Raw genomic sequence first — 10,388 nt, 5'->3', positions numbered from 1 at the left:
TCTTTACCAGTGAACTTGTAATGTAAAGATAGTCGTATACGAATGGATTGTATATTTGGGAATCACATGCACGCCTGATAGGCATAGACGAAGATGATTAGTTAGTGATCACTAACAATTTGTAGTAGTCGAACGTTCTGACACATCGAAAAGAGATCCATTGCTTAAGATCACGTCAAGCGGCTAGCTTGAGCCAGATAAATGGTCCCGTAAGTGTGGTAAACAGCGACCAACCACAAAATCATGAACAAATTCTTTATTATGAAACATTATGTCCCGACTAGGAGCAATCCAGTCGTGAATCCCAACTTTTTAATTCCACTACTCCACCATTGTGTATTATGTATCTATTGCCTTATTTTGATATATAAAATAAAATGCATGTTTAATATTTCCATTTGATCAATTAGATTTGTATAAAAAGAAAATATTATAGTGGGTACTATTTATTGATGTAATGTGAGTTTTCAAATATTTAGTTGCTTATCGCTGACTATATATACCACTTAATCGTAGTTTCGTTTGTAAAACTTTGCATATTTTAAAATGATTCAATATATTTATTCGTTAATGTTAGGTGAGGTTATTGGAAGAAATTTTTTGCTTTCCTACTAGGTAACCATTGTTTCTCACCCTTTCTGTTTTCATTTTTTAGTTTCAGATCCGGAGTTTGGCGAGGCTGGTGTAAAAATTGAGTGAAGACTATCTGGTAGGTCAGATAGACAATCAGAATCCGTTACCTGATGAGTATTGGGGTTATACCCCCTAGTAGTGTTAGTTCGTTCAGGTAGTATTATGGGTCTTATATTGAACATTAGGACTTTTGTTAGAGTGAGGAATGTTTTTATAATCCGATATTTTATTTATCCTTCCATACTCTGATTTATCGTACATTATTAAATATATATAGGCTTCCGCTATTATTATATTTGGTATGTATATACAGGATATTATAGTTGTTATTTATCAGGTTGAATGTCTTGGAATGATAACATAAATAGAGGAGACCATGTCAAAATTTCGAGGTGCCACCTAGTACCTCGAGATCTGACATGGGACTTTGTGTTAGCGTTTGGTGGGGTACCACAGATGGTATCAGAATATAACATTAAATCCGTATGGGATACATATCTGTTATGTTTATAGGAGTTGGCTGATACCACAGATATTAGATTGATAATAATAGAATGTCACTAGGAATTGGGTATCCAAGCTCATTAGTAGTTCTGCATTGGAATTACGAGTTCTTCCGTGTCTAAAACTCTCTTCAATGGAAAGATGTCAGATCCTTGAGCATGAGTTCTTATTGATGGGGAGGATATCAGATTCTCAAAGTTTGAAAATTCTCCTTGACTAAGGTAGATGCAATGAGACTGCACGTGTGTGCAATTATTAGTGATGAAAACATGATTTTTAAAATGAGTACCTCTATTCTATGCATTCATGATGGGAGGGCGACGAACTTAAAGCAAAGAGAAAAATTGAGGGAAATCGCTAAGCAAAAAATGTAACTAAAATCTGAGCAAAACTTAACAAAAGCTTTAATAAAAATTGAGAAAAACCCAAGTAAAATTGAGAAAAATCTAAGAAAGGCCTAAACTTAAATTGAGTAGGGTCTAAGAATAATCTGAGTAAGGATCTGAGTATAATCTGAGCAAAGGTAGAGCATAATCTGAGTAGGGTCTAAGAAAGAATGTGGAAAAGAATTTGAGAGAAAAATAAGAGGAAGAATATGATAAAAGATAAGTGAAAAAAGCTAAGAAAAAATAAGAGAAGAAACCCAAGAAAGAATCTCAGTAAAATAAGAGATAGAAAATCTTTAAAAAAAAATTGGGAAAGAAAAACAATCTGAGGAAAACTAAAGAAAAAAAAAATCTATGACAAATTCAAAAAAATATGAATAAAGTGAGAGAAAAAATCCAAGTAAAGATTTGAGAAAACAAAAAAAAGCATAAGAAAAACTATTGAGAAATTTTTTGGAAAGAATAAGAAAAAAAAATCTAAGAAAACATATTCTGCGAAACTGGGAATCCTGTTCTGCATGTTCTAGGAGAAAGTTTGAGTTATCTACGAGTTTGAAACTACCTTTATGCCAACCGTAAAATTGAGTAAACACTAGTAGAAATTGAGTTAAAAGAAAGTTCGAAATTACGGGGAACTCATTGTTTAAATTGATGAACATTTTTCTGAGAAACTCTAAATTTGATGAACATTGAAATTTTGGATTTTTCTTTCGAGGTTTGAAATTAATCTACCCTTCTCTTTTGGATAATTTAGTCAAATAAACTTTCTTCCGAAAGGCGGAGATGATTTCGATGTTTTTTGTATTTTTGTCGTCTTGGGCTCCAATATTGTCCTTCGTCTGATACTTCTACTATGATACAAACTTTGAAGGAAGTTGCTGAGCTTTTTACTGATGTGCATGGGATTTTTTTCGAGTTTGGTTGTTGAAATTTTAGTCAATGTTCAAATAACTTGGATGAATTTCAAGCCCTTGTAGCAGCGCTCAAAATTTTTAATTTCATTAACTCGAAGATTCTAATAAAATCTGATTCCTTACTTATATTAGCACTACTTTATTTTATCATTTAACCATATGTTGTCTATGTATATTTGTATTGACCTTGAAAATGCATTATGACTCTTGAATTTTTTTTTACAGATATTTAGGTTGTAGACACACCAATTTGATCAAACAAGCCCAAGAGCCGACAAATGGAAAACATGTGATTTTTCTAGAATGATATTTAGTGGATCCCGGATTTCTGTGAGCAAACGTTTTTGAGTGCTTATTTTCTATCTCAACTTGATAGAATAACTCAAAAACTCATTGACGTGGCATGTGCAAGAATCGAAGATTTTTTCCATCGGGATACAGCTATACATGTTTATGGTGATGTGCATTTGTGTATCCCGAGGGAAAAGGTGCCATTCTTGCACATGCCAAGTCAGTGAGTTTTTGAGTTAGGTTGCCAGGGTTGAGTTACAAAATGAATAAAATTGAATGCCTGCGGTAAATCATACGCGGTCTGCACATGACTGATGTGGCAAGGGCACGAAACCACAGATCTTTTCCTTATGATCTTTGGTTCTATGCCCTTGCACCAATCGCATACAAACCACGTAAGGCATTCATCGCGTCTCTTAGAAAATCATTAGAAAATTTTTGTTCCGTCTCACACCTGTTCACTCACTTCCACAATGGAAAATTTCAGTACCAAAGATTTTGAACAATCAGTGTCTGACGAACTACAAATTAAGATGGGGAAGCATTCTCAATTGTTTGTTAAAATGCTGGTACTTGTCTGTTGGAAAATTTGTCCTTTTTTTTTTTTCTCTCAGCCGTCATTGTGATTGTCCAACATGGTTGGGGTTGGGGAACCCAAAAAAAATTCCTATACACAAAAATTTGACCTATATTTCAAAATTTGTTTAATGGAACTGAATGTTGACATTGACACAGACGAAGAACCCAAGAGATATATTTTCATACAATTTAAAACATGTAATCATTCTTCTTCATCTATATATTTATTACTATGATTTCCAAAACAAGTAATCATTCTTCTTCATCTATTACTTCTTCCTCCACCATTTTGTTCTTTGCATCTTCTCTACTCTTTCCTTTCTGTCGTCTTCCATTTGAGACATTTAAGAATTAGTTGACATAGAAGATGACGAAGACAAGGGCATCCGGTAGGTTGCAGAGTATTCATTACGACTTGTACCAACCAGGTAGTTTTTGTTCCTATTTAAAGAGTGATTGTGCTCCTTCTTGTTGGTAATATAGAGCATGTTTGGATCTGATTTGTTGCTTTCAACATGCTTCCTCGCTGGACAATCCTTTGAGCTAATGCAACTATAATAAAACCTATTTGACAAATAAGTTGATTTAATAACCAAAAGGATCAAAATCAAATTAATAGGCAGTCTTTTGTTGGCGTTTCTATTTGCCATTTTTGTTGTAGTGAATAACCTCGGATAAAGCTCGCCCTTAATGGTTTTTGTGAGTACTTTCGCCAAGCCCATTCATCTTTAGGGATACCCTCGTCTAGTTTTGCACATCTCTTGGACTTTCTTTCTGTTAAATAAAATGAAAATATATATATATATATATATATATATATATATATAATAAAATGAAAAAATATATATATATATATATATTAGCAAAATGGGAAATTTCCAGGCATGTATATCTATCTATCTATAAATAAAATATTCTTAATTTTGTTTAACCTTTTATTTGATCTTGGAGGATGAGGCTGCTGCTGTTCTTCGAGAAATACAGATGAAGTAGGGATGATGATAGGGGAGGTATTGATCGCACTATGTGAAAAAAGCCCATATTTGACGGTCACAGCCCGTCAAATTTTGAGAAATTTGACAGACAATCCCATCAAATACGCCTGTCAAATATTTTCGTGTGGAATTTTTTTTTTTACGGCCTTGAGCAATCAAATTATTTGAGAATAAGCTTAAAAAAAAACCAAAGGATTCCATAGTCTACAGTCGTCAAATATGGAGATTTAACAAACAATAGGACAGTCCTCTAATTCACTAATCACAACAAACAAAACAGTAAAAAAATCAGAAAAACAACAAAAATCATAATATAAAGATCACTCAAATAAATCAAATCTTGACCATCCAAAACTCAATTCACATCAAATCCAATTTGATACAAAATACAAAACGTATCATTGCAGCACCACCAACCAATTCACAAACGACATAGTAAAACAAATTGTTCAACTAAAATTAATACAAAACTACTTCTCACTGAAGATGCAAGACGCCAATCGTCAATGCACCCTCCCAAGCCCATTCATCATATTATCAACCTTGGACTTGCTTTCTGTTTCTCTCTCTCTGCAAGCAAACCAATGAAAATATGAAAAAAAAATAGAAAATGAATATGATTCCTCATCTAACATTCTAACATGTAATCACAATAACATAATTTCACATGTATACATAAGCCACATAACTTATAGAAACGAAATTCTGGATATTTAGAAGATTTTGAAAAATGAGAAGTAACTTACAAAAAAATGGGAGCAATTATCGCCATCCATTTAGGACCCAATGTCAGTGGTGATTCTTAATTTGCATGTGCGGACTTTTCTGAACTATGCCCTACTTAGGAAGATCACTCAACTCCATCACTTGTATCGTTTGCTACTTCTTAGCTATTATTAAGAAACAAAATTTGTTACATAACTTAAAAGTAAGAGAACAAAGAAATCATTTGAAGACTCAAGGGAGGGACAAACCATTCTCGGCTTGTTGGTATCCTTCATGAAGTTTCCTCTTTGAAGCTTCAAGTTTTAGTTGTACCAAAACATCCTCTGAGCCCTTTGACTTCTTGTAGTCCAGCTTGTGGAAATCATTAGATTGCTACTTTATATTGAATTTAAAAACTATGTTAAGAGATTCAAAATTATTGTACTTACGTCTTATTGATTAGATAATGGTAGTTTCTGCTGAAGCCTTGTCTCATTGTTGGTTTTGTACTCTGAAATTAGCTTTGGAGGTCTCTGAGGCCCTGAAAATAAAACCAGATTGAATTTTGAGTTGAATAATTTTACTAACGTGAAAACTCATATATAGTTGAACTTGAATAAATCCTACTAGCTTAACGAACAATAATGATTACAACTAATTGAATGGGAAGAATCCAAAACTGATGGGTTCAAAAGATTCTCCATAGTTACACCTTGGAGTTTACCACAAGTTTATGTTCTACAAAGAACTCAAAAAGTGGTAGTAATAAACAAAAACATAGCACTCTAAATAAATAGTTCAAGTTAAATACATGCAAACTGTTTGACACATTCAACGACTTCCCTGCATTCGTCGATTACAACTTACAAACGCCATGCATTCCAAGCACTACCAAGCAAGACTAACAATTTGCAACACTAGCATTCAAAAATAAATTGAAAACTCTCAAACCAAGATCAAATCAACATATGAAAATCATTCAAGTTCACTTCAAAGGCAAGCTTTGAATCTTTTATACAAAAGAAGAAAAAAACTTCTAATTTTATTTTCTAAGAGCTATCAAGGAAGTACTTAAAAGTTTAAATACCACACTGCCATAATTTACAATAAGACCCATACAATAAATGGAGATTCCTCACAAATTATTGAGAATTATATTCCCTATCAAAATGAAAAACATCTTACCATTCATCCAAAGTGATAGGGGCATTGCATGTACGAGAAAATAACAATGCATCCAACTTACTTATCCAAAAAAAAAAGCAAAGAGACATCTATTTTTTCAGCAAGATCAACACCAAGATGGCTTGTAGCAAAGTAATCAAAGAAAAACAATGGCTTTGCTCTAGAAGTAACAATATCATCAACACTCATGCCAACTTGAAGAAAAGAAACATCATAACGCCTACCCTTAATTCTAAAGGTATAGTGAATGGTCAATACCAATAGTGTGATGGATTCCAGTTTCAAAATGCAAGCTTAAGTTTAGTTCCAACACCGTCTATACTGGCAACAAGGTATGAATCCCTTGCTCAGTGAAACAAGGTTAGAAATTTGAAACAATATCCAAACATTAAAAAGGGGGAAATTTAAATAATAGCTAGATCCCTTCGGAAAGAAATGAACTAATGCTAGAATAAGCATCAGAAGTAGATGTCCTACTTGCCTATGCTATAACCAATGTTCACCTTGGCTAAAAATAGCCAAATTGACAATGAACCTTGAAAACTAAATTGTTGGTATTTTTCAACAGATAGGACAAAGTTGAAGTCCCATTTGAAATCCTAGTTTTGTATGTAGTGTGTGTGTAGCTACGTGATTTTCGTCGTTAGGACGGCCACAACTACTAAATATTGGAGTCTCCACCATTCAAGTTGGAAGTGGGTGTGAATGGTCACCCGAGGTACATTTTTCAAAAATGGCATTTTTGGCATTTTAGTGACTCACAATGGATAAGAGGTGGTCAAACCGTGAGATTCGGGAAAGCGGCTCGGTTGGAGAAAAGGGAAGGTGTTAGGCACCCCTTTCTCCCCGCCACGTGGCGGTAACCTCTAATAACTCGGTCATTTTAATTTTTAAAAGAAAATGAAAAATGTGCCACATGGGTGCATTTGTTCCCTAAGTAGGGATTTAATTTTGGCTTGATCATAGGGTCATTTCATTAATGAAAATGACCCTTATGAACCTTAGCCTTGGGGTCCAATCATCAAAAGGGGTAAAATAAAATAGAAGAAGGGGGTGTTAGAAGAGGGAAGAGTAGAAGGTTAGAGAGAGAGAGAGAGGGGGGGAGTTTAAGACCCACCTTGTAGCTTCAAGGTTCTCCTTTCTTTTCTTTCCTTCCTTCTTCTTCTATGCTTCTTAAATCCTTAGTGTAATATGAAAGTGAAATTTCTTTTTTAGAAGATAGTATGAGAGAGTGATAGAGAGAAGTAGAGAAAATATTTTTCTTGTGAGACTTGGTGTAACCATTTTTGGGAGGAGGGGAGGGGTATTTATAGTTGTTTGGAGGATGTTTAGGGGTATAATGGGGTGAAGAGTTTGGAGAATGGCTAATGGCATTGGTTTTAGAGGTGAAGGGTATGAAATTTAGAATGGAAGTGGGGGTAATTGTTTAATGAGTGGAAATGGGTAGTGTTTTGATCCAAATGGTTTGGATCTTACCCAAACCATTTGGGTTGAGTGTTTGGGGAGGTGAGATGATGGGTGTTTAAGAGGGTGGTTGGTTGATTGAGTGGTGTTTGATTTTAAGATAATGGAGGGTGTAAGAGGGTGGTTGGGAGGTTGAAGGAGATGATGACATGTGGCATGATGTGTGGATGTTAGGAGTTTAGATTTAATTGATGGGAGAGGTTGAGTGTTTGATTTGAGAGAATGGGTGTAGGTTTAGGTTGTAGAGATGAGTTTATAGGAAATGATGATGGTAAATTAGGGGGAGGTATAATGATGATAGGTTAGGGGGAGGTGTGGGTTGATGTGTTTGATTTGAGAGAATAGGGGTTAGGGAGTTATGAGAGTAGGTTAGGGGAGATGGGTTGATGGTGTTTGATTTGAGAGAATGGAGTTTTATAGGGAGTAATGAGGAAGTTAGGGGAGGGTGTGGGTTGATGTGTTGATTGGAGAGAAAAGGTGATGTGGGTAGTTAATTTTTTGGAGAAAGTGATGGGTGGTTGGTTTGATGAGGGAGGTGAGAGAGGATGATGACATGTGTCACCTTTTGATGGTAAAAGAGTGATTGGTTGATGTGGGTTATGGTTTATGGGTTAAGGTTGTGGGTTAGACATGAATTGGATATGGGTTTGGGCTTGGGTTTTAGGAAGGGTTAGGGGTTTTTTGGATTGGGTTGGGGTCATTTTGGGTTGGATTTTTGAGGGTGGGTAGGTTTCAGGTTTTTAGGTGGTGTGGGATTAGGTTTAGGTTTGGGTTAAGATGAAAAATTGATTTTTGGAGAATTGAGGGTTCATGGGCCATAGGTGGGCTTAGGTTTTTTCGGATTCGGAGATGGAGCGGTGAAGTAAAGGAGGTGGTAGGTGTCCCAAGTCTCATTTTTTATTTTTATTGATTTTTTTGTGATTTTTGAACTCATTGATTTGATTAGAAATGCCACGTGTTGGCAAATCGGGTTTTTTAGGCCCGTTGAAGGATTTTATCGATTTTTTGGATGTAAGCGTGGAACAGTGAAGGTTGGGTCATCATGGGATGGGTCCCTTAGACCATTGGGTGGTCTTGATGGCCTCGATTCGATCAAAATGTCACCTTTTAGTGATGTGGGCCTTTGAGGTCCGTTGGCCCATTTTGTTGGAAAATCGGTATTTTAAATGGAGCGGTATAGATGGGAGCATGCCGAATCATTTTAGTGGACCTACTAACCCATTGAGAGGTGTTAGAGGCCTTGATTTCGACGAACATTGATGATTCGGGCCATTGAGGCTCGTTGGACAAGTTTATTGGAAAATTACTGTTTTTGGGCCCTTTCGAGTGAGGGCCCGTTCAAATTGGGGTGTCTACAGCTGCCCTTCTTTGCAGGAATTGCGTGCAAAGAACTGCAAAGAATAGACTAAACCCCTATTTGCACGGGCCAGAGAACTTTGTAAAACACGACTTCGAATTTTCGACTAAATTGATGACTTTTATAGAAAATGGCTACTCATGCACGGGGTCTGACAGAGTCTTGCCTTATTAATTCCTTGATCTCAATGGCGCAAAGCTCTTGTGAGATTTTGGATTTGATGAAAGTTTGATGAGTTTTGAAATTTGGATATATTTTTTTTGTCGTGTTTTAACAAATCAGAGTTGAGTGCAACTCAAAAGGATTTTTGAAATTCTTTTGATTGATTTTTTTTGATTTTTTTTTTTTTTGATTTTGATTTTTTATTTTTTTGTTTTTACTCCATAAGTTAACCATCTCAATTCATGCATTGTCCCTTGTAATGACGCCTTTGATCCTTTCAACTGTGCAAGCGATAAGGTTGTTAACAGTTGTCACCGGTCCAGGAGAGTTTTGCTGTTGGGCCACAAGTTAGTTTTCTCAATTCATGCATTGCCCCTTGTAGTAGTGTCTTTGATCCTTTCAATGGTGTAAGCAATATGGTTGTTAACAGCTGTCATAGATCCAAGAGAGAGTTTTGCTGTTGGAGTCAAATCCACCAAGATCTGAAGGCAGGAAGGCTACATAGTCTGAGTCGCCTCCATTTAGAATACATTTATTGCGACAAGATCAACAGGTGCATAAGTTGTAAATGAGTCTATTGCATCAGTACTACTCTCTTGCAATATCAACATACTCTTTCGCCCTTCTTTATTCATTATCACACCAATATCTCTAGCTTGCATGTCACTAGCCATAACACTCGCAAGGCGTTAACACTGTCCATCTAAGGTAACAACCTATCGCTTTGCTCCAAATCCAAGGTCAGAGTTAACTAGTGTTCTGTGCATACGATGAACTGCTTTGTTATCCACTTCTACATGTTCGACCCACATAACCTTGGAGTGACCATTTCGCATTTATTGGATTACACAGCCTGATGGTCTTCTTTGACATCTTAATATCGGGCTAGGACACAAATGATCCAAGGAAACATCGACCACCATCCAAATCCTCTTGGCATGTTGTTCACAATGCCTTACAAAGAAACTCTCTCAAGTCGGAACCAGAGGTGAAGGGACTTGAAATTCTGCTGTCATCACTTGAAGGGCTCCATTGTAGTTTTCTGCTACGCTTAGTGAGTTGTGATGCTTTGGATGCTGAGGTGGTGACGAGCCAGGCTACCCGAATTCATGCTTTGGAGGAACACCTTGATTCATTTTTCATTTCTTACAATGATGCTTGATCGACTGCGTTGTATTCCCACTTTTTGTATTTTCTTGTCATGCAAAATGTT

The 10,388-nt window shown here is 35.9% G+C and overlaps 1 long non-coding RNA gene across 1 annotated transcript; it reads right to left on the bottom strand.

Moving 5' to 3' along the window:
- Positions 1-4,625: 4,625 nt before the first annotated feature.
- Positions 4,626-5,758, bottom strand: LOC147380562 (uncharacterized). The gene is made up of 3 exons (XR_015175254.1): positions 5,277-5,758; positions 5,049-5,192; positions 4,626-4,872 (listed from the first exon to the last, which is right to left on the bottom strand). It is a non-coding gene; the product is annotated as an uncharacterized LOC147380562 (long non-coding RNA).
- Positions 5,759-10,388: the final 4,630 nt, after the last annotated feature.

The sequence above is a fragment of the Akebia trifoliata genome, unplaced genomic scaffold (assembly GCF_017979445.1).
Source record: "Akebia trifoliata isolate Shusen 1 unplaced genomic scaffold, ASM1797944v1 Contig01304, whole genome shotgun sequence".
Lineage (NCBI taxonomy): Eukaryota > Viridiplantae > Streptophyta > Magnoliopsida > Ranunculales > Lardizabalaceae > Akebia > Akebia trifoliata.
This window is presented reverse-complemented; position numbering and strand designations above follow the sequence as displayed.